At 44.9% G+C, this 21,691-nt stretch overlaps 1 protein-coding gene across 4 annotated transcripts in view; it reads left to right on the top strand.

Annotated features, from left to right (window-relative positions):
* The window catches only part of CYFIP1 (cytoplasmic FMR1 interacting protein 1), a 128,026-nt gene that overhangs the window by 22,981 nt on the left and 83,354 nt on the right, over positions 1–21,691 (top strand). For 3 of the 4 annotated variants that reach the window (XM_032395430.1, XM_032395429.1, XM_032395427.1), the window contains exons 2-3: positions 4,730–4,790; positions 5,521–5,565. The exons of the other annotated variant lie outside the window; for it this stretch is intronic. The gene's annotated coding sequence lies outside the window, so the exon portion shown is untranslated. The remainder of the gene's footprint in view (positions 1–4,729; positions 4,791–5,520; positions 5,566–21,691) is intronic. 4 annotated transcript variants of the gene reach the window in all.

Raw genomic sequence — 21,691 nt, 5'->3', positions numbered from 1 at the left:
TTTAAATGTTTGGTAGAATTCCCCTGGGAAGCCATTTGGCCTTGGGCTTTTGTTTTTTGGGAGATTTTTGATGACTGCTTCAATTTCCTTATGGTTATAGGTCTGTTCAGGTTTTCTATTTCTTCCTGGTTCAGTTTTGGTAGTTGATACATCTCTAGGAATGCATCCATATCTTCCAGGTTATCTAATTTGCTGGCATAGAGTTGCTCATAATATGTTCTTATAATTGTTTGTATTTCTTTGGTGTTGGTGTGATCTCTCCTCTTTCATTCATGATTTTGTTGATTTGGGTCATTTCTCTTTTCTTTTTGATAAGTCTGGCCAGCGGTTTATCTATCTTGTTAATTCTTTCAAAGAACCAGCTCCTAGTTTCGTTGATCTGTTCTACTGTTCTTTTGGTTTCTATTTCATTGATTTCTGCTCTGATCTTTATTATTTGTCTTCTCCTGCTGGGCTTAGGCTTTATTTGTTGTTTTTTCTCTAGCTCCTTTAGGTGTAGGGTTAGGTTGTGTATTTGAGACCTTTTTTGTTTCTTGAAAAAGGCTTGTATTGCTATATACTTTCCTCTTAGGACTGCCTTTGCTGCATCCCAAAGATTTTGAACAGCTGTGTTTTCATTTTCATTGGTTTCCATGAATTTTTTAAATTCTTCTTTAATTTCCTGGTTGACCCATTCATTCTTTAGTAGGATGGTCTTCAGCCTCCATGTATTTGAGTTCTTTCCGACTTCCCTCTTGTGATTGAGTTCTAGTTTCAAAGCATTGTGGTCTGAAAATAGGCAGGGAATGATCCCAATCTTTTGGTACCGGTTGAGACCTGATTTGGGACCTAGGATGTGATCGATTCTGAGAATATTCCATGGCACTAGAGAAGAATGAGTATTCTTTTGCTTTGGGATGGAATGTTCTGAGTATGTTTGTGAAGTCCTTTTGGTCCAGTGTGTCATTTAAAGTCTTTATTTCCTTGTTGATCTTTTGCTTAGATGATCTGTCCATTTCAATTAGGGGGGTGTTAAAGTCCCCCACTATTATTGTATTGTTGTCAATGTGTTTCTTTGCTTTTGTTATTAATTGCCTTATATAATTGGCCACTCCCATGTTAGGAGCATAGATATTTACAATTGTTAGATCTTCTTGTTGGATAGACCCTTTAAGTAGGATATAGTGTCCTTCCTCATCTCTTATTACAGTCTTTGGTTTAAAATCTGATTTGTCTGATAAAAGGATTGCCACCCCAGCTTTATTTTGATGTCCATTAGCATGGAAAATGGTTTTCCACCCCCTCACTTTCAATCTGCAGGTGTCTTTGGGTCTAAAATGAGTCTCTTGCAGACAGCATATGGATGGGTCTTCTTTTTTTATCCAATCTGATAGCCTGTGTCTTTTGATTGGGGCATTTAGCCCATTTACATTCAGGGTAACTATTGAAAGATAGGAATTTAGTGCCATTGTATTGCCTGTAAGGTGACTGTTACTGTATATTGTCTGTGTTCCTTTCTGGTCTATGTTGTTTTTAGGCTCTCTCTTTGCTTAGAGGACCCCTTTCAATATTTCTTGTAGGGCTGGTTTCGTGTTTGCAAATTCCTTTAGTTTTTCTTTGTCCTGGAAGATTTTTATCTCTCCTTCTATTTTCAGTGACAGCCTAGCTGGATATAGTATTCTTGGCTGCATATTTTTCTCATTTAGTGCTCTGAATATATCATGCCAGTCCTTTCTGGCCTGCCAGGTCTCTGTGGATAGGTCTGTTGCCAATCGAATGTTTCTACCATTTTAGGTTACATATCTCTTCTCCCTAGCTGCTTTCAGGATTTTCTCTTTGTCTCTGAGACTTGTAAGTTTTACTGTTAGATGTCGGGGTGTTGACCTATTTTTATTGATTTTGAGAGGGGTTCTCTGTGCCTCCTGGATTTTGATGCCTGTTTCCTTCCCCAAATTAGGGAAGGTCTTTGCTATAATTTGCTCCAGTATACCTTCTGCCCCCCTCTGTCTTTCTTCTTCTTCTGGGATCCCAATTATTCTAATGTTGTTTCGTCTTATGGTATCGCTTGTCTCTTATTCTGCCCTCGTGATCCAGTAGTTGTTTATCTCTCTTTTTCTCAGCTTCTTTATTTTCCATCATTTGGTCTTCTGTATCACTATTTCTCTCTTCTGCCTCATTTATCCTAGCAGTTAGTGCCCCCATTTTTGAATGCACCTCATTAATAGCCTTTTTGATTCCGACTTGGTTAGATTTTAGTTCTTTTATTTCTCCAGAAAGGGTTTCTCTAATAACTTCCATGCTTTTTTCAAGCCCAGCTAGTATCTTTAAAGTCATGATTCTGAATTCTAGATCCGACATCATACTAATGTCCGTATTGAGTAGGTCCCTGGCATTCGGTAGTACCTCTTGTTCTTTTTGTTGAGGTGATTTTTTCCGTCTTGTGATTTTGGCCAGAGGAGAATAGGTGAATGAGAGAACAAAATGCTAACAGGGTAACAACGTCCCCAGAAAATATACTCTAAACAAATCAGAAAAGACCTGCAGCCGGGGGAAAAGAAAGGGAAAGAAAGAAAAAAGAAAAAGATAAAAACAAACAAAAACAGAACAAAACAAAAAAAAACAGAATATGATCAAATATGATCAGCCTGGTGCATAGACCAGTGCCACACACTAGATTTTGGGTGTATTTTGGTCTGTTTGAAGAAAGTGCCTCCCAAAATTTTAAAAAAGAAAAACTTATATATGTACAAAAATAAGGGTTGATAGGATGAAGGGATGGAATATGACTGTAAAGATGAAAATTATAAAAAATTTTATAAAAGGAATTGATAAGAAGTTGTTTGAGAAAATAAAGAAGAGGATTTAAAGAAAAAAAGGAGAGAATGTGATCAGGCAGGAGACTAGAAGAAAGCCATACACTAGAGATTTAGGGTATATTTTGATCTGTTAGAAGAAACTATCTCAAAATTTTAAAAAGAGGGGCGCCTGGGTGGCTCAGTCATTAAGCGTCTGCCTTCAGCTCAGGTCATGATCCCAGGGTCCTGGGATCGAGCCCCACATCGGGCTCCATGCTCCGCAGGAAGCCTGCTTCTCCCTCTCTCACTCCCACTGCTTGTGTTCCCTCTCTCACTGTGTCTGTCTCTGTCAAATAAATAAATAAAATCTTTAAAAAAAAATTTTTTTTAAAGAGAGAACAACTTACATATATGCCAAAAATACGGGTAACTACTATGAAGGGATAGAATATGACTCTAAAAATGAAAAATAAAAATGTTTTTTAAAAAAGGGATTGATAAGATGTTGGTTGAAAAAGGGAAAAAGAAAAATTAAAAAAAGAAAAAAACACAGGGCGCCTGGGTGGCTCAGTTGGTTGAGCGACTGCCTTCGGCTCAGGTCATGATCCTGGAGTCCCTGGATCGAGTCCCACATCGGGCTCCCTGCTCAGCAAGGAGCCTGCTTCTCCCTCTGACCCTCCCCCCTCTCACGTGCTCTCTCTCTCTCATTCTCTCTGTCTCAAATAAATAAATAAAATCTTTAAAAAAAAAAAAAAAGAAAAGAAAAAAACACAGTTAAAAAAAAAAATCAACTTTGAAAGACTAAAGAATCCTGGTAAAAAAGCCATGGATTCTATGTGCATTATTCCCCTAGCGCGGGAGTTCTGCCATCTCCTTGATGGGTAAACTCGGTCTTGGCTGTCTGTTCTCACTGATCTTCTAGGGGAGGGGCCTGTTGCCGTGGTTCCCAAATGTCTTTGCCGGAGGCGGAATTGCCCCGCCCTTGCCGGTCCAGGCTAAGTAATCTGCTCGGGTTTGCTCTCGGGAGCTTTTGTTCCCTGCGAGCTTTCCCTACAGCTTTGGAGGCCGAGAGTGAAAATGGTGGCCTCCCAATCTCTGCCCCGGAGGAGCCGAGAACTCGGGGCCCCGCTCCTCAGTGCACCCCCAGAGAAAAGCAGTCAGTCATTCTTGTCTCCCCGGTGTCCGGCCGCACTCCATGCTCACCTGGCCTGTGACCGAGCGTTTCTCTCTCTGGCACCCCACTCGATGTGGAGTTTCCAAACCCAGCAGTTCCCTGTGGTGTGCTCCCGCGCCGCTCCTCCCCGGGGAGGAGGGGGAGTCTCCCCGGATCTGCCGCTTGCTGGGTCCCTGCTAGAGGAGCAGTGGCCCGACTGTGCCGCGGATCACGGTTTATGACAATCCCGAGCTGAAAGCCCGTGTCTCGGCTCCACCTCTGCAGCTGGCCTCCCCGCTCCGATACCTGGGAGCTCTGCCGTACTCAGGCACCCCCGGTCTTTCTGTGACCCCGAGGGTCCTGAGACCACACTGTCCCGCGAGGGATCCACCCCTGCTTAGCCACTGGAGCGATGTCCCTCAGTGGAGCAGACTTCTAAAACTTCCGATTTTGTGCTCCGCGGCTATATCACTTGCCAGAAGCGGCAGACGGAGGCCCCTCCTCCGCAGTCTATCTTCTGAATATCGCCTCGGATTCACTTCTCCGCAGGTCCTACCTTCCAGAAAGTGGTCACTTTTCTGTTCAGAGAGTTGCTGCTTTTCTTTTCTTCGATCTCCTGTTGAGTTTGTAGGTGTTCAGAATGGTTTGATCCCCATCCAGCTGAATTCCTGGGACCAGACAAAATCCAGGTCTCCTACTCCTTCGCCATCTTGCTCCGCCCCCTGCATTGTTTTTAAATCCCTGACCTACTCAAGGTATTTATTTTAAATAATTTTCTTTTTTTCCCACAAATCCTGCCTAGAAGGACCAGTCTTCACAAAACCAATGAGCTCTAAAACCACCTGGACTCTTGATTCCTTGGGGTAAGCTGTCCCAGAGATCACTGAATAACTTACGTGTGTTAAATCAAGCAAACTTACGCATGAGCATGATAATTTCACACTCTGGAAAGTCAGCCTTGCTGCTGCTCTGGAGACCACACTGATGATAATTTTGTACACATGAGTTGTATTTTTTTTCTTTGTTTTGATGGACATGGGGATTAGTCAGGATTCTCCAGAGAGACAGAACCTATAGAATGTGTGTGTGTGTGTGTGTGTGTGTATATATAGAGAGAGAGAGAGAGAGGGAGACACAAATTTATCTTAAGGAGTTGTCTCACAGGATGTGGAGGCTCGCAAGTCTGATTTTACAGTAGGCAGGCTGGAGATGCAGGGAAGAGTTGATGTGGTAGCTTGAGTCCAAAGGCAGGCTGGAGGCAGAATTCCTTCCTCTTTGGAGGACCTCAGTCTTCTTATGTTTTCTTTTATGGCTATCAACTGATTAGATGATGCTGACCAACAGTATGGTGGGTAATCTGCTTTACTCAAAGTCTGCTGATTTAAATGTTAATCATATTTAAAAAATAGCTATATAGCAACATCTAGACTGGCATTTGACAAAAACGGAGTAATACCATAGCATAGCCAAGTTATCACATAAAGTTAACTATCATATTTTTTATTTAATTAATTATATTTAACTTTTAATTTAATTTTTAAAGACTAATTTTCATTTAATTTTTCTTTTGTGTTTTAATAATTTGCCTCTTAGATAATTGCTTCTTCCAGATAAGATTGGCTGAGTGCATACTGCAAGGTAAGCCCATGCAAAGGGTGGACATGGTGGGGTGGGGAGGTCCTTGCCCTCTGAAACTGCCAGCTGAGTAAATGGAGAATCAACACTTGCCCACTGCCCTCCACCAGGAAAAGGGAACACATCCTTTCACATATATCACTGGCAGACCATGCACATGAGATATGGGAAGCTGTAACCTTCTCCACGTCCACATACAGCACACCCCACACCAGAAATGAACAGAGTGGGGTGAGCCCACTTGGGGATGCATCTGCCAGAATGGCCAAGGACTGGGACAGCTGCCACAGGGGATGTGACTTCCTGCCTTGCACTTCTGTGTGACCCTGTGCTGGGTTTGCTATGTATCATTTATATTGCAGTCACACATTTTGGGCCTACCCCATAGGTTGTGTGGAATTAGTTGTGATTCTGGAAGGGCTTTTGAGAAGCTTTTGGATCTCTCTGTTGTCCTGATTCTGCCACAAGGTCAAGGCAGGAAGGGAGATGTGCTGTATTGTCTGATCTCTAGGTATGACTCAGCCTCGGGGCCCCCCACAGACTGGGGGTAGGGGTGGCCCTGGGCCCTATGGCCACGCATGCCCTTCCTGCAGACTCTTAAGTGTGAAAGTCTCAAGTTCCCTCTCAATCCTCCCTTTTTACATAGGTCATGTGCATTCCTTCATAGTTAGCCAAGATGATGTATTTGAGAGTGTGCTTAGAAGTCTGTGTGCCTCAAGAGCTTGATTTCATTTAGAGTAATTGGAGAGCATGGCCCCACTAGGCAGCCCTGCCAGCTCTCCTAGAAGATCCTGTTATCACGTATTAGCCATAGGAGGGCACATGCATGCCTGAAAGCCAAGTCACCTCTTCCAAGTTCCTTAGCTGGCCGGCTCACCCGAGATCTGTCCAGGCCGTCCATCTTCACACTCTTGCATAGCTCTCCAAGCTTAAGAACTGGTTGGTTCCCGATGATTGTAACCCCGTGCTGGTTCACAGCCTCTGCCTATTCAGCTGGCAGTTCCCATGAAGGAGTGATGGGGTAGTGCTGTCTCATCCCATAATTCTTTTTTTTTTTTTTTTGAAGATTTTATTTATTTATTTGAGAGAGAGAAAGAGAGAGAGCATGAGAGCGGGGAGGGTCAGAGGGAGAAGCAGACTCCCTGCCGAGCAGGGAGCCTGATGCGGGACTCGATCCCGGGACTCCAGGATCATGACCTGAGCCGAAGGCAGTCGCTCAACCAACTGAGCCACCCAGGCGCCCTCTCATCCCATAATTCTACCCATAGGCCAAGTCGATGCTTCTAAGTTCCTCATGTTGCTTGAAAACTGAGTTTAAATAAATTATACACACTTACTCAGTATTTCTCCTTTCATCTTTTATCTGCTTTATTAGCTCCTGAAAAAAAAAAAAAAGGTGATTTTGGCAAGCACAGCATTTCACATCCCTGTCATTTTCATTTGCTTGCTCCATCCCTAAAGTGACTCCGAGCATGAGCTCCAGTTGGTGGTTTATAAATATAAGCGGTGTCTATGTCCGAGTTTGGTGGGTAAAGCATAAACTGTGTGCAGTTGATAATAGATAATAGTTTGTAAAGGATGTGACTAAGATGTAGGAGACAGTGTTGTGTGTGCTTGTTGGTTGTGGTGGCCTTTTGCTGGCTGTTTTAGAACTTCCCATGCCTGTAACTTGTAGTGAGGCCAGTTGTTAACTGTAGAGGGTGCGCGGGGCTGCCTGATTTCCCAGGACACCTGATTTCTTCCCATCTCGAGTATCTTTGCAGGAATGAAACCTTGCCAAAGGGTTTGTGTGTTAGTCCTTTAGGGCTCTTGTAACAAAGTACTACAGATTGGGTGTGATAAACAACAGAAATTTATTTCTTCACAGTTATGGAGACTGGAAGTCTAAGATCAAGGTGTCAGCAAGGGTGGTTTATCTTGACAAAGCCTCTCCTTGGCTTGTAGATGATCATCTTCCCTTTATCCTCACATGGCCTTTTCCCTCTGTCTGTGTCCTCATCTCCTTTTATAAGGACACTAGCCATATTGCCTTAGGGCCACGCTATGACCTCATTTTACTTTAATTAGTCCTGTAAAGATCCACTTTACATAGGGTCTAAGGTACTGGGGATTAGGGCTTCAACATATGGATTTGGGGTAGGGGGAACATTTCAGCCCATAGCAGTTCATTTAGTTAAAACTCAGTGTTAACAGTTACACTCCTCAACTCCCTGGGCCAGGCCCTCAGTGATGGGGCACCTGTGAGCCCTCAGAGCTGTGGGCTCCCACTGCTCCTTGAGGACACAGGGCAAGAGAGAGGGCTGGGGCCAGGTGAGTAGCTCTTAGAGAGGCTTAATTCCTTGTCCTTGTTAGGTAAAAATAGTTGTTCACTGTTTTCTTACATCATTTCAAAGGATTATATGGTACATCCCATATGGGAGACCAGTGTCCTGAAACAGTTTCTCAAAGTGTGGGCCAGAGACTCTTAGCGGCGGGGCTCTAGAAACGCAGGTGTCCAGAGCCACCGTACCTCTAAAGAATCGGAGTGAGGTTGGAGATTTGGCATTTGTGCACAGCTCCCTGGTGATTTTCTGCAGTGTTTAGTCAAGGCTAGCTCATACCCCAGCTCCCTGGGGACCCTTGGAGCATTGGGTGGGAGGAGCCCACTCAGGATTTTATGGTTTTCTGAACAAAGTATTCACCTTATGAGCTTTTTAGCAGCCTGAAAATGGCTGTTTGCAAAAACTCTTACCTCTAAAAGACTTTTAAATTACCACAGGAAAAAAAAGATGTGGACAATTAAAACTAAGCTGGAAGGAACTTAAAAGTTTTAAATAGGTGGGAGTGATTGCCAGGCTATCTGCCTGGCCTGGTCTGCAGGCAAAGCCCCTAGCTGCTGCCTTATCACCCACAGGGACGAGGGATTTGAAATCTCATATATATGTGTATTAAACTGTTCATTGCTGGCAATTCCAAAATGTACAGAGACACAGAAAATAGTGTTATGAACCCTCAAGAGTAATCTCCATTTGTCTCTGACACCTCCACACATGTACTATTCTTTTTTTTTTTGTAAAGATTTTCTTTAATTATTTATTTATTTGACAGAGAGAGAGAGAGAGAGCACAAGTAGGCAGAGAGGGCAGGCAGAGGGGGAGGGAGAAGCAGGCCTCCCACTGAGCAGGGAGCCCGATGTGGGGCTCGATCCCAGGACCCTGGGATCATGACCTGAGCCTAAGGCAGAGGCTTAACGACTGAGCCACCCAGACGCCCCCACACATGTACTGTTCTGAAGCAAATCCCAGATGCGGCATTTCCTCTCATTCACAAGTGCTTCAGTACATATTCCAGGAGGTAGAGTTCTTTTTAAGCACATAAATGGTGTTGGAGTTTTGCTCACTTCTGGGTCAGAAGTGGAAATGGTTTTGCACTTTCAAGATCTTTCACTATTTTCTATAAGCTCTTTTCTTTCAGATCTAAATATCTGGGAAGTATAAAATTATTAAGTAATTGAAGCTCAAAATTTGGAGTGCTATATATTTTTTAAACAAAGCCCAGCACTTTGCAGTGGTCTGAAGCATTTTGATTAAAGTACTAAAATGATCAGTCCTGGGGACTGACTTGCCTGGAAGAGACCTTTAAAAAAAAAAAAAAAAAAGATTTTATTTATTTGAGAGAGCACGCGTGAGAGAGAGAGAGAGAGAGCGCGCGCGCGTGCGCGTGCACCAGCAGGGGGGAGGGGCAGACTGAGGAGAAGCAGACTCCCCACTGAGCAGGGAGCCTGGTGCAGGACTCGATCCCAGGACCCCAGGATCATGACCTGAGCCAAAGGCAGACACTTAACCGACTGAGCCACCCAGGCGCCCTGGAAGAGCCTTTTTAAAAGCTCTGCCTGAGGATGTGTGGCTTTCCAGGCCCAGTTGTCCTGGGGTCTATCGGAAGCTTTCTTCTAGGAGTGTAGGACCCTGGGCAAAACCTTTCTCTTCGCAAACACAGGGATTTCCAAGACAGGTTCTGTGGTTGGAAAGATGCATTTTACTCTGAAGTGGATGCAGGTGTGTAAACCTGCTATGGGTTAGGTCATAGCAGTGAGGAGCTATGGAAACACACCTCCATTCAAGCACTTATGACAGATCTGTTTTGGACATTTTTAATTCCTTTTTCCTTATGTTCATGAAAAGTTTTTGGGAGGAGTATTCCATTTTTACCCTTTTTAAATAATTTAAAATGTATAAAACATTGTAAAAATTAAAATACTACAAAGAACATGCACGGAGAAAACTTTTTTTTTTAAGGTTTTATTTTTTTGAGAGAAAGCGAGAGAGAAAGAGCATGAGCAGGGGGGAGGATCAGAGGGAGAGGGAGGATAGACTCCCCGCTGAGCAGGGAGCCTGATGCGGGACTCAGTCCCAGGACCCTCCCTGGGATCATGACCTGAGGTGAAGGCGGACGCTTAATCAACTGAGCCACCCAGGTGCCCCCAGAGAAAACTTTTTTCCACCATTTGAGGCCCTTTACCCTGAAACACATCAGTGTATATTTCCTAAGCATAATGATATTCTCTTGTATACTCACAGGACAATTACCAACTTCTGCCCCTTTTATAGGAAGTTTGCCGACCCCTGCCCCAGAGAATTCATTACACGTGTATTAATGTGCAAGAATATTTCTCACAGTTCATGATAACAGAGGCCCTATAACCAGCCTCAGGAGACTGTGTGCATAGCCTCTGGTCTGTTTGTTCAGTGGAATAGTATACACCTGTCAAAACACTTCAGAGCAACGATTGTGGATGCATCTTAGTGATATAATAGCAGTGAAAAAAGTCGGACAGTTATATTTAGCATGATATCCCTTTTATAATGATTAAATTTATTTTTGTAATTTTTAAAAGATTTATTTATTTGAGAGAGACAGAGAGGTGTGGAGGAGGAGGGGCAGAGAGAGAATCTTAGGTACACAGGGCTTGATCTCATGAACCTGAGCTGAAATCAAGAGTCAGAGGCTTAACTGACTGAGCCACCCAGGCACCCCTATAATGATGAGATTTAAAAAGTGCCTTTTAAGAATATATATAGATGAGGGGCGGCTGGGTGGCTCAGTCGTTAAGTGTCTGCCTTTGGCTCAGGTCATGGTCCCTGGGTCCTGGGATCGAGTCCCACGTCGGCCTCCCTGCTCTGCAGAGAGCCTGCTTCTCCCTCTCCTGCTCCCCCTGCTTGTGTTCCCTCTCTCACTGTGTCTGTCTCTGTCAAATAAATAAATAAAATTTAAAAAAAAAAGAATATGTATAGATGAGATGCCACTTGTGTAAAAGAAAGTGGGGAATTGATTCCTCCATAGTGTCTGCATGAATCACATGCAGGTCCCCAGCTTTTGTTGTGGCTGGTGGTTCACCTGTGGTCATGGCATTGTTAACATAACTAAGTTGAAAGCAGGTCAGGCTCTAAGAATTATTGTGTATACTATGGACTCTGAAAGACAAACAGGGTTTTAGAGGGGAGGGGGGAGGGGGGACTGGTGAGCCCGGTGATGGGTATTAAGGAGGGCACGTACTGCATGGAGCACTGGGTGTTATATGAAAACAATGGATCGTGGATCACTACATCAAAAACTAATGATGTATTGTATGGTGACTAACATAACATAATAAAATTAAAAAAAAAATAGTAAATAAATAACAAAAAAAGAATTATTGTGTATCTGAGGTCCAATAAAAAACTGCTACCATTAATAAAAGTTTACTGAACTTTCTGTGGATCTGAACATTACTTTCAAGTTAGTGATTGGGGATTAACTATTGCCTCAAAACTTTTCTCAGATGGGCAGTGTTTGACTTATGGTAGTGGGTCAGCAGTTTGCTGAGATGGGGGCCATGGATTAGAAACTACTTTCTTTGGGTAGGGCTGGCAGAGTTCTGGGTAAATTTAGAAGTGAAAGAGGAAATTCCAATGGGAAAAGGCTGGGAAAGGTCAATATGATAAACATTTAAAACGAAGTTTCAAAGGAAAATGTGGCATAGAAAGAAAGGCAAGTAGCCTGATCTGGGAAAAATGTTTGCAGCAACTTTCACACTGCTTTAGTCTTTAATCAGTGCTATAGTGAGCGCCTTATACATTAATAAGGAAAATGCCAACATTTTGGAGGACGAAATAAGAGGAAAACAAATCAAACTGGCAAGTCACACAAGGAGGAAGAAAAAACCCAACGGGTTACTCTATAGGAATGTATTCAGCCTTAATAACAATAACAGATATGCATATTAAAAGAACATTTAGATATGGTTCCACTTACTAAATTGTAAAAATGAAAGTGATCTCTGGATGCTGTGCTGAGGCTCCAGTCTGTTGTCTGTGGGACCCTGTGGGAGGGCATCTCACCTGAATCTACCTGCAGCTTTTTTGTAATTGAGATATAGTTGACATGCAACATTATATGTACAATGTAATGATTTGTTACATACATATACTGCAAAATGATCACCACAATAAGTCTAGGCAATATCCGTCACTTCACATAGTTACAGAAAATTTTTTCCTGTGATGAGAACTTTTAAGTTCTACTCTCTTAGGAACCTTCAAATATGCAATACATTATTAACTATAGTCACCATGCTGGTGATTTATTTATTTTATAACTGGAAGTTTGTACCTTTTGACCACCTTTACCTGTGTCATGCATCCCCCAGTCCCTGTTTCTGGCAACTACCAATCTGTTGTGCTATATCTTTGAACTTGTTTTTTTGTTTGCTTTTTTAGATTCTACACATAAGTGAGATTGTACGGTATTTGTCTTTCTCTGGTTTATTTCGCTCAGCATAATGCCCTCAAGATCCATCCATGTTGTTGAAAATGACAGGATTTCCTTCTTTTTTATGGCTGAATAACATTCCATCGTGTATATGTACCACATCTTCATTCATCTGTCAGTGGACACTAACGTGGCTTCTATGTCTTGGCTGTTATGAATGATGCTGCAGTGAAGATGGGCTGCATATATCTTTTTGAGTCAGTGATTTTGTTTCCTTTGTTTCCTTCCACTCAGAAGTGGGATTCTTGGATCATCACTTGCAGCATTGGATGTGGATGCTCTGCCAGGAAAATCTGAAAACATGTTGACTTTTCTGCCTAGACAATGGTTAACATGAAGGGTCCGAATCCTTGGCAAGCATTTACGAGGCTGTACTGTACATGAGGATAAGACTGCCATCCAGCATGGAGGGTTCTTGGTGATGCAACCTGGGCAGGAAGTATCTAGGTCCACATTTACGGGGACTGAGCTTGAGACAGGCTAGGAGGACAGGCCTCTTCTGGTGCACTCCTGGGGGCCAAAGGCTAGTGTGTTTCCTTCCTAAGTTTCTTCAGTTTCTGGGCAGTGCAGGCATTTCAGTGATGGTAGAGAAGAAATGCATGAACTCGGTGAAAGAACTGCTCTCTGCTTTTGTCTCATTGAGACTCAGAGCCAGTTGATGGCTTCACTAGCCTGGACAGATTTCCTGCAGTTCTGGAGAGGGCTAGGAGGTAGCCAGCTGTAAGAATCAGGATTTTGGTTTCCAAAAAGCTAGATCTCCTCCTCTGAGTTCCCTCCCAGCTTACAGAGTTGGCATCTCTGTGGGAAAGCCTCCTGCCTATCCCAGGACCCCTTGGGATAACTGCTCCATGGTAACAGTGGGGTCACAGGGCACGGAGAAAGACAGCAGGATGATGTGGATACTTTCAGCCTGAGTGGCTTGAACAGCAATATCCTTGGTAGAAATTGGGGAGTGGAGTGTAGGTAAGGTGGTAGCCAAGGTCAGGGTCTTGACCTCAGGCTAGATGCCATTGAGGAGCTCAGAGGGTACCAGGTGGAGTCTGGCCCAGGGCCACTGCCAGTCTGAAACCCCTAGAGGTGTGCTCCTGGAGTGGGAGGAGGTTGGGCTGCTACTGGGCTACTCCAGAACCACTGGGGAGCTTTTCAGAATCTGTGCCCAGCTGCACCCAGACACCTAGATGGGGATGTGGGAGGCCAGGGTCCTTGCGGGATCAGGGGAAGGACAAGGAGAGAAGAAACGGCACATTCAAGTGGTGTGGGGTGCCTGGTGAAGGTTGACCCTGCAACTTCTGTGCCTTTTGGTCATAGTCCTGTGGCTTTCTCTGCCCTCGGAGGAGAACTTAGGAAGCTGGCCTAGCACTTGCAGGTAAGGCCAGGGAGAAGCAGACCTCACGGGTTTGATGCTCATGAGATATGTTCCTGAGGTGCCCACAGGATCTGGCCCTTCAGAGCATGTCACATCATAAGGGGGGTGAGTCAGGAATTGAGAAGGCTGAGAACACCCAGCCACAATGATGAACAGTGGTATTCCTCACCAAGTGCTTAACACGGTGCCCAGAGTTCATTGTGATGCTTGGGTCCTGGATGTGGCCCCCGCCCCGAGCACCAGAGACTGCCACAGTGGGGTATATTCTACTAGAAAAGGTATACTCAGCTGGACATATTCTTGTCTTCCTTTGGTGTCTCTTAAACATGCACTGGATTCTTTGTGAAAGGTGAAGGACCCCCACATTCACATGAGGAAACATCCAGTAATTAATTGGTAGACCATGCTGTCTCTCTGGATCCCAAACCATGGAGGAAAACAAGCACCCCACCACGGAGAGTCTGCCCAATCTGCATATCTGTCAGACGGCACTATATCAGGTCCTCTGGTGCTTACCTGTGTGCCTGCGTTTGGCCAGGGGGCCATTTTTAGCATTTCCATTTTCCCAAGGGACCCACATGGGGCCATGAGAGTGGGAGAGCACGGTACAGGCGTGTCAGGCTGGGCCTGGGTGTTAGGGAACTGAGGAGGGGCAGCTGCGGGCTGTGAGGAGGGCCCTTGACTTTACCTCAGGGATTAAGACTTTACTCTGGAATACTGGGCCCATTCTGCGTTTTATTGATTGATTATTTTAGCATCAGAGTAGTTTCTTCATACGAATCCTAGGAGGCGTACCATTATATAAAATAGCTGAAAGCAGGGGTGCTTTCCTTTGGTTTCACAGAACATGGTTTGAAAGCCACAGCTGTAGGTAGCACTGGCTAGTGCAAATGTGAGCAGAAGAATAACATGAGCAGAGTCATACTTTGTACAGTTAAAAGAAGTGAAAAAGGAGAGTGGCAGACATGCATGCAGCTTTGGAGTGCTCCAGACTAGAGGGGCTTCTCCAACAGAGTGGGACAGTAGCAGGGAATTGCAGAGGGGGCGAGGGGCCGAGGGTGCTCGGGAGGCTGACAGCTCTTGTCTTGGGGAGACCCCATGGCACTGGAGAGCATGTCCTGGAGGGAGGAGCCCAGAGATACAAGATTCCCAAGCGGACTCCATCTCAGACTTCACCTTATTTGTGATTTTCAAGCAAGCTTGATTTTGTTTGTCAATGCAGCAGTTCTTTTGAGGTGATTGTAAAGGAGACTAGTGCTGCTTTTGAGAATGAATTTGAAGTTTTTGTGCCTTAAAACAGTTGAGTTTCTTCAGCACTCAAGCTCGGCTAGAAAATTGTTTGGTTTTTAATTAGGAGCTTTTTGCCTGGTGATCACAGCAGCCCCGTCCCCACCTTTCCATCTCCCCCCTTAATCTGGAGAAATAAGTTGGAGTCCATGCTAGTTGGTGATACAGAAAAGCACATTGTTTTATTTTTAATTTTTTTTCTTTCCAAGTTTTTATTTAAATTCCAGTTAACATACTGTGTAAATTTCATTTCAGGTGTACAATTTAGTGATTCAGCGCTTATACACGTCACCTGGTGCTCATCAAAAGTGCCCTCCTTAATCCCCATCACCTATTTAACCCATCCCCCCTCCCACCTCCCTTCTAGCAACCCTCAGTTTGTTCTTTTTAGTTAAGAGACTGTTTCTTGGTTTGCCTCTCTCCCCCTCACCCTGCCCCCCACGTGTGTTTGTTTCATTTCCTAAATTCCACATATGCATGAAATCATATGGTATTTGTCTTTCTCTGACTGACTTATTTCACTTAGCATAATACTCTCTAGCTCCATCCACATGTCATTGCAAATGGCAAGATTTCATTCTTTTTCATGGCTGAATAATATTCCTGTGTGTGTGTGTGTGTGCGCGCGTGCGTGTGCACACCCACGTGTATACACACACTTCTTTATCCATTCATCAGTCAGCGGACATTTGGACTCTTTCCATAATTTGGCTATTGTAGACGATGCTGCTATAAACAGGGATGCACATATCCCTTCAAATTAGTATTTTTGTATCCTTTGGGTAAATACCTAGTAAGGCACATTGTTTTAAAATGTGGGAGAGAAAGGCAAGGTTCAATAAAGTATGCTTCTCTTCCTCACATGATTTATTTTACACGTGAACAGATTGCACAAAAATGTTGGACATTTCTACTTTTCTGGGAAGTACCTTTATTTGCATATAGAAGAGGAAGAAAATCAGTGTTCATCTTACACATGTTAGCAGAATCATTTCATAGTTTCTTGTTTGGTTATATTGTGGAGTTTGATGAGCAGAATACTTTGCAATTTCTAAAATAAAAGTTTAGAAATACTGAGAAGACTCCTCTTGGTCATGTTGACTCAGGGTGGAATCACATGCACAGCACTCTCACTGTGGGTGCCGCAGGCAGGATGCTTGAATGGGCACCAGAGTGATCAGTTCTGCATTTTCCTGCCTGTGGTTTCACCGTGTTTTGTAATCTCGGTGTTGAGCTGCCCTGACAGTTTCTATTTTAAACAAAGATTATTCGTTTCAGTGCCTGTGCAGAGCTCCCACTTGTTGGCTCTTGGATAGGATGCACCTTCACTTGGCTTGTGTCTGACGCTGGGCCACACTCCTTGCAGATGCCCCCAGAGGGAGGCTCTGGGTCACAGTCTGTGCTGGACTCCGACCCCATATGTGCATGGTGCTAGTGCTGCCCCCACCTCAGCTCACCCCCGAGTCCCCAGCTTCTGGCCTCTGAGGTGGTGTCCCAGTGCCTCGTTCCTTCCTTGGTGCATCCAGGGCTCACTATTGCCACACATGCCACGGCCTGCCCCTCAGGGCTTTGGGGTCAATTTTTAGTCCTGTTTGTGAACTGGTTTAGCTGCCGTCGTGAGACCCAACCCAGTCTGGTTCCTGGCCCTTGGAAACTGAATATTTATTAATAGGCATGTACCTAGTGTAACAGTTTTAATCTCATTTTTGTTTTTGTGGACAGTAATTTATCTAGGTAAGACCTTGCCTTGGTAAAAGTTACAGATCTGTGGAACTTGGGCTGAGTTCCTCTGTGAGTATGTGAGACCTACTGGAGTGAAATGTTTGATTTGCTAAGGATTTAAGGAGGCTGTATTAGAAATAGAAGTAACCAGAATCAGTTTGCTTACTGTTTATGTTCTGAGCTGTTTCTCTTAGTGTTTTTAAGCCATCCTTCTAAATGAGTCACCTCATCAAGCTGATGTCCATCGTCTCTAGGTTCAACCTTTATTGGCATTTATTCCCTTTTGCTCTTCATTTTTATTCTTTTACCCTGGTAGATGAATGTCCTTCTTCCAAATACATGCAAATGATTTCACCCAAAAGTGTTTTCAAATGTTTTTTGTTTCCAGAACAGTGCTAGGGGAATGGTGATAGAACAGAAATACAGCTCTATGGTGATAGAAGTTTATTCTCTCATCTCCTAAAACATAAGGCCCCCCTCCGTGGCTGCTTCCTAACACCTGCACTCACCCTTGTAAAACTCGCTTCACTGACCTCTTTGTTTGCCTCTGGTTACCCAAGGGGACACGGTGCCTGGCAATGGGGTGGGTGATTCTGTCCCTGCCCTGGTCGTGGGGCCTCTGAGCCTTGCTCTGCTCATCTGTCAAGGTGTGACGGCCCCACATTGAGGGCGGCTGAGGGGACAACTTGTTGAGAAGATGTCAGGGTGAATCTGAAGCCAAGGGGCAGACATTGCCAGGTGAGGGAGAAAGGAGGTCAGCAGCTGCGGGGCCTTCAGCATGTTGGGTGGGCACTGCCTTTCCCGCGGGCAGCTGTGAGGCCCTGCAGCCCTGTGTTGGGAACCCCAGCCTCTTGTCTACATGTGGTTGCTTGACCCCCACCTAGGGTCCCCTGATGGTCACCTGTGGTGGCCACCTGAGGTGCATGGGGCATTATCCTTGGGCTCTAGCTCCAGGTGGGAGATGAAAGGAAGGGATGCCCCTGGTTTGCTCTGCTCAGGAGCTGCACTGTCAGCATTGTCGACGCTGTGTGCGGGGGACTTATGCATCCCAGGGTGGTGGTCTGTGTCACAGTGGGAGAGGGGAGCTGCAGTTAGATACCTCTTATGGAGGCAAATGCCAGCAAGATTTTGAAGACCCTGCCCTGCACAGACCTGAGCCTCCATTCTGCGTGAGTCTGTTCCTGATAGTGAGCAGCCTGTGGTTGCTTGACTCCCACCTGACATCCCTGTGTCCTGGGAGTGCCTCACCTAAGGGTAGGGAGTATGGGGCATGGGAGGAGGAAGTAGCCTAGCTGGGGTCTCACTGGGCTGAGAGTGTTCTAGCATGTCACAGCACAGCCTTTCCTCCCCTCCCCTGCTCCCCTTCTCTCCAGTTCAAGCTCATGGGCATGTGGTCCACATGCTAGGGTCATGCCATGGACACAGCCTGAGTGAAAGAATAAGCTGGGTAAGTGGAGCACACAGCATAGTGGGCAGGGTTCCCTAGTTCCGACCACTGACCAGCTCTCACCCACCCGTGATGAAAATGCTGAGTAGCTATCCAGAGCATAGGTATCGCCTGAGCCAAGGGGATCCCTGTGAGTGATTCAGGGGATTCGAACGGTCACTGGAAGAACAACAAAGTACGTTCAATACGTCCTTTGAAATTTTTATTTTAAAAGTTGTTAGATTTACAAAATCAGTTAGTTATTGGTTTGTTAAAATGGCAGTTTTATAATTTGACAAGCTGTAGAGCTTGGAGACAAACTTGAGGGCTGGGAACTACTACCAATAGAGAGTCAATGGGGAAAAGCCTGACTTGACATTGTTTGATGATGTAAACCAAGGAGAGTGCCTTATTTGCAGTCAGTTTACTGCGAGGGGGTGTGGAGGCTCACACACCAGAAGTGCCTATGCTAGCTCTTTGAGAATGAGGTTCAAGCAGTCCACTGGCCTTTGTTTTACTCCTAGCCATCTGCTTTTTCTGCACTGAGCATGTATTGTTTCATGATCAAAAAATATCAGCACATGGTGGATTTTAGCAGCCAGTCGGTGCAAGGGCTTAGGGACCCTGTCAGGGCAATTCTCGACTCATTCTTAGCTCTGTGTTGGTTTGCTTGGGCTGCCAGAACAAATACCACAGACCAGGTGGCTTAAGCAACAGAAATGTATTGTCTCATAGTTAATGGAAGCTGAAAGTTTGAGATCAAAGTGTCGGCAGGGTTGGTGCCTTCCTAGGTCTCTCTCCTAGGCTTGCGGATGGCTGCTTTCTCTCTCTGTTCCCACATGCTCTTCCCTTTGTGCTTGTGATCACAAGCCATCCTGCCGTGACCAGGCCCCAACTGGTGTACGTCTCTGTACATGTTCATGTGAGCTGAATTGGTGAAGCCAGAAATGTGATGGAGTTGTTAAACTGTGAATTCCCACCTGGCAGCACTGGCAGGGTTGAGCACCGTTCCGAATAAGTCATTTCATCATGCTTTTGGGCATTGGCATTATGGAAGCTGGTTAGGAAGTCTCGTCACTCTTTCAGGTGCAGTGGAGGCTCTGCCCCATGGGTCATGCGGTGGCGAGGCAGACGAGGGGCCCTTGTCTTGGGGATGCAACACAGGCTTTGTGGGGGCTGGAAGCAGCATGGGCAGTGAGCAGGAAAGGGGACCAGCGGCCATGAGGGAGATGTCATCCTGGGAGGAAACCCCAGTGGGCCTGAGGGGACGAGGCAGGAAAGGGTAAGTTTCTGTGGCAAGTGTGGCCAGAGTGGTTGTAGTGAGTATGGACTTCGTTTCTAGAGTGGTGGTGGAAGTTAGAGATGGAGAAAAGTAAATGGATTTAAAAGAAATCTTGGAGGTAGAATTGTGAGGTGTCAAAGAACAAGTCAGGACAGAGACTTTGGAGACTTGGACCCAGAGCTGACTATTCCCAACTTTCCTTCATGTGGTTGAGGCAGAGGCCATGCAGAAACGCATTTGTGGAAGATGCACAGGATGGAGAGACATGGGAGTGTTTGTGGGGCCCTGGGATTGTGTGTGTGTGTGTGTGTGTGTGTGTGTGTGTGTGTGCGCGTGTTGATAGCAGCTGCAGGGCTCCACATGGCAGAGTGTTTGTTGGGGAATGTTTATGACTGAAAGAGATGAAATATGAAAATGTGACAAATGGGAAAGAACAGCAGTGACCTACAGCAGGGCCTTGGCCAGTGGTCCACAGAAAGCTAAAAAGGTGCTGCAGAAAAATGTTCAACAACCTGAACATTATTATGGAGGTTGGAAGAAAAAAAGCAGCTTATAAAACAGTTTGTGTCATATTATCTTCTTTCTGTGAGGGATGGGGAGATTATGGGTTTTTTTTTTTTTCCTTTTCCATATTTTCTGATTTATGTGCAATAAATATTGCTATTTTTTTGCTCTTGATTTTTTAAAATTGTAACATCAAATTCACCATTTTGACCATTTTTAAGTGTACAGTTCAGTGGCATTGAGTACATTCACAGTGTTGTGCAACCATCACCACTGTCCTCTCCAGAATTTCTCTCATCTTCCCAAACGGGAACTTTCTACCTATTAAACACTAACTCCCCATTTCCAACCCCCGGCAACCACCATTCTACTTTCTCTCTGTGATTTTGACTACTCTGGGTACCTAACGTAAGTGGAATCATACATTATTTGTCCTTTTGTGACTGGTTTATTTCACTCGGCATGATGTCCTCAAGGTTCATCCATGTTGTAGCCTGCGTGAAAATTTCCTTCCTTATTAATTATATCTCATTGTGTATGTACCAGACAGATATTGCTATTTTTATATGAGAAAAGTGTCCTTAAATACTGATTGGGATTAAGTCGAGCATTTATGTTTTTCCTTGGATGTGACTTAAGTGTGTCACTGACCCTGTCTGTGAGCCTCCTGCACTGCCTCTTCCCCCATTGAGGGTGGCCTCTTGTGGGCAGAGGAGGGGAAGGAGGAAGGGTCCTATGGGTGTTGGGCAGGAGGCCGAGGTGATTGGTCACATGGGCAGTGTGGCTGCCCCAGGTGGTTGGCCTGACCCGTTTTCTCATTGACCAATTGCACGGGTGGTGTGAGGGTATGGAAGGACTGCAGGAGCCCCCAGGCCTCTCCTGGCACAGCGTGGTTTCTGGCCATGCGAAGGGCCAGAAGCGGGACTCAGGGCTGGATATATTCAGGAGGCATGTCGTTTGGTAGCCTGCTGCTTCAGAAGCCATCACTGGGACTCCCCACGCTGGATCTGCTGGGCAGTGGCCAGGGCGAAGACCAGCCCTTGCTACTCAGTGCTTTGCTATCCTGGGCGTCTTCTTTCATAAGTACGCGGAACAGGAAGTCCTGATGATAGAAGGAAGTTGATGATGGTTTTTAAAAGGCCATTTTCCTTGTCTACAAAAGGACCAGATATTTTGAAAAATTATCTGCTACATTTTAAATGTATAGTTAGAAACATACAGAGTAGATCTGTTGTTGAGAGTTTTGTGTAAATGCCAGTTAGGCCCCCTAGGTCCCGGTATTCAGTTCCACTGTGTTCTGGCTGATTTTCTGTCAAGGACAGAATTGTTGCTGTCGCTGGTGCACTTAAGGATTTACTTCTCCTTTCAGTCCTGTTGATGTTGGCTTGGTGTAGTCTGAAGCTCCCTCTTATTAGATGCATCCCCATTGAGCATTGTTCTGTCTCCTTGGTGAATGACCTTCTGTCATTACGCAGTCCACCTCGTTATCCCTGGTAGTTTTCTTGCTCTGAAGTTTACTACTCACATGGCCATTCCAGCTTCCTTTGAACTTGTGCTTGCACGGTTTATCTTTTCCCCTTTTACTTTCAACATAAGTCATTATATTTGAGGTGAGTTTCTTGCTGCTGGCATATAGTTGAGTCAGGATTTTTTCATCCTTTCTGACAATCTCTGGCTTTTAGTGTGTTTAGACTTTTTTTTTTTTTTTTTAAGTTTCCTCTTCTTCTGGGATCCCAATTATTCTAATATGGTTTCA

The sequence above is a fragment of the Phoca vitulina genome, unplaced genomic scaffold (assembly GCF_004348235.1).
Source record: "Phoca vitulina isolate PV1807 unplaced genomic scaffold, GSC_HSeal_1.0 scaffold84, whole genome shotgun sequence".
Lineage (NCBI taxonomy): Eukaryota > Metazoa > Chordata > Mammalia > Carnivora > Phocidae > Phoca > Phoca vitulina.
The sequence above is the reverse complement of the archived record's forward strand: the minus strand, read 5'-3'. Positions and strand labels throughout refer to the sequence as shown.